Raw genomic sequence first — 2,711 nt, 5'->3', positions numbered from 1 at the left:
TGTGTATATTTGTTAGCACTTTGGCATATAAATCCATGCTCTACGAAAATGGCTACAGCAGTCTGTTATTAAAACAATTCAAGTCTTCAGCATATTGAAGATAATGTTGTTGTCATATGTCATTGAGTCAATACCTACACATAGTGACCTTACATGAAAGAGTAAAACTGTCCTATAGGATTTTATGGGGGGTTTTCTTTAGGACACATACCTTACTGTCGGTAGGTAAGCCTACCCACAATATTATGCCTCCTCCCAGACTGCTCCCCCCTCTTAAGGTGATGCCATAATTCCTTATGGCCATGTCCTCTGTCCTGGTAATTTTACAGCAGAAGTATGTAGCCTTCAGATTACTCTCTACCTTGTTCCAGGATGTTGTTGTAAATCTCATCCCCAAATACTATGTATGAATACTATTGTTGACTAATGCTTCCTTTAGGTTCTTTAATCACCAGGCTAATCAGAGTGGAAAATCAGGATGCAGCTGGCATTTTGTACTTTGCAGCTTGAAAACCAGGAGAAGGTTTTGGCCTTTAGTTACCCTGCCTAGCTGCTGTTCTGTGCCACAGGGTTTTACCTGACACTAGTCCTCCTATGGCTGCCGGCTTAATAAAGTCTCCTAATTTGGATTTGAGGCCTTAGAGTGGTCATTAATCTCTCACAGCATAAAATATTTTGGAGGCCCCTGCGAGGTAGACACTGTGCCATCTGGAACAGAGCCTCGGCCGGCCAGGTGCCCCAGGTGGGAGAAGGCTTCAGAGGAGGGACCTCCCGAGATGTTCCAGGGCCCGGAAAACTTCACTGAGCCAGTCTTGCCTTCGCACAGGAACCCCTCAGCTAACTGCTGCACTTGGAGCCTACCAGGTTCACCTCCGGAGGTAAGTCTGGGTTCCATATCATGCTGTCAAATTCCCCCTTCACCACCCGTGAAAGAATCTCCAACTCCTAGTATAAACACCCAAAAAGCCACTCAGAAAAAAATTTATCCAGCACCCCCTGAAGAATCTGACCTTCTACCACCATATGTTAGACCCCAACATTGGCCGATCCCCCAGCCATTGCCAGAGTGTCACCTGGTCAAGTTGTGCCCCTTGGAGACCCTCACTAATGTTTTCTTGCTGTGGTTCATGTTAACCTACTGTATAACAGAGAGAACATTGTTCAGTCCTGGGCTACCTTAATGGTCTTTGATTTGATCTTGTCTGGTGGTGCGATCTTGCTTCTGAGGAACATCAGTCTGTGTTTCTTTTTTTTGCTCCCACTACCACAAATTATGCAGTTGAGTTTCCCACATGTGGGGAAATCGCAGGGGTCAGCACACCCGGAGTGCAATGGGTGAGCCTCGCCCTGGGAAAACCACCTTCGTGATCATGACATCTCCCCTGCCAGGTAAGTATCAGTTTGTACTTCTTTTAAGACTAAATGTATTCCTTCTTTACCAAGTTAGAACATTACCGGTGATCTCTTCAAGGCAATCTACTGTATATACTCGTGTATAAAAGGAGTTCGGCTTATCCACGCATCAGTGGTACCCCAGTGAGGTGTAACATCTCACTGCCCCACCCCCAGGTAACGGGATGAGCACCAGTTATCTCGTGCATGATTGCTGTTTCCCCGCTGTTCATTCAAAGCCCCGTTGACACTGTAGGGCTTTGAATGTTTGCTTACTCACATCTAACCAATCAGTCATCCTATGACGTGTATCTTTGAATAAGCCTTTTAAAGACCATGTGCAAAGGATGTGCTATGAATAGATGTCATCTGGTCAAGCCTGACTAACAAAAGGAGGAAATCTCATGAAGCCTGACATGGAGCTAATAGCAAAGTAGGTTCGAGATGCATGGGAAGACATTCCAGAAGACATGGTGCGACGTGCCTTCCAGAAATGTAGCATTAGTAATGCTGTGGATGGCAGTGAAGACTGCGCTTTGTATGAAAATGACAGCAGTGATGGTGATGCCGGCTATCTCAGTGAGGACAGCGTCTATGATGACCTCACACCAGCTGAAGCTCTGCATTGGGATACGGATGATGATGAGGAATCCAGTTTTGAAGGATTTTAACTCTTTACATTTTAGCTTGGTTGCTGATTGAGCTCAGGGAATAGTACTCTTAAGGTATCATTGTTGATACCTTATTGTTTTTGTTGAACCTATTTTCCACTTACTGTGCTGGTTTACTAATGTTAATTGGCCTGTCCTTTTATTTATGATTTTTATTTAAAATAAATATTTAAATATATTACCACACTGATGTCTCAATTTTTAGCAATTTCATTTTCATTTGTTTTGATTGTTGAAACTCACCAATAGCTTCTGCATTTTCCACCCTAGGCTCATACTCCAGTCGGTCAGTTTTGCTGGTGTCCCAGGTAATGCTTAGGTTCCTCGGCTCATACTCGGGTCGCCTTATATTCGAGGGTACAGCTATTCTTTTCATGCTCACGTCTCACCATTGAGGCGATTCTGACTCATAGTGACCTTGTGGAAGAGGGTAGAACTGCCCTGTGTGTTACTAAGACAAGATCTTCACAGATGCATTGTCCTTGCTCAGAGTTGCTGGTCGATTTGTGCCACTGATGCGATTAGGAGTTTAATGTAGGACCCACTCTGCCACCCTTACACTCTTGCAGCCTCTACCTACTCATTTCCCGATTTCAAAAGGACTTCCACGTTTTATTTACTTATTTACTCAAAACCATTTTATTGGGA

The 2,711-nt window shown here is 44.2% G+C and overlaps 1 pseudogene; it reads right to left on the bottom strand.

The window, feature by feature from the left end:
- Window positions 1-1,224: 1,224 nt before the first annotated feature.
- LOC142451917 (U1 spliceosomal RNA) lies at window positions 1,225-1,397 on the bottom strand (annotated as a pseudogene).
- Between the last annotated feature and the right edge of the window lie 1,314 nt (window positions 1,398-2,711).

Source organism: Tenrec ecaudatus, chromosome 6 (assembly GCF_050624435.1).
Source record: "Tenrec ecaudatus isolate mTenEca1 chromosome 6, mTenEca1.hap1, whole genome shotgun sequence".
NCBI lineage: Eukaryota > Metazoa > Chordata > Mammalia > Afrosoricida > Tenrecidae > Tenrec > Tenrec ecaudatus.
Note: the sequence above shows the minus strand (reverse complement) of the source record. Positions and strands in the feature narration are given on the sequence as shown.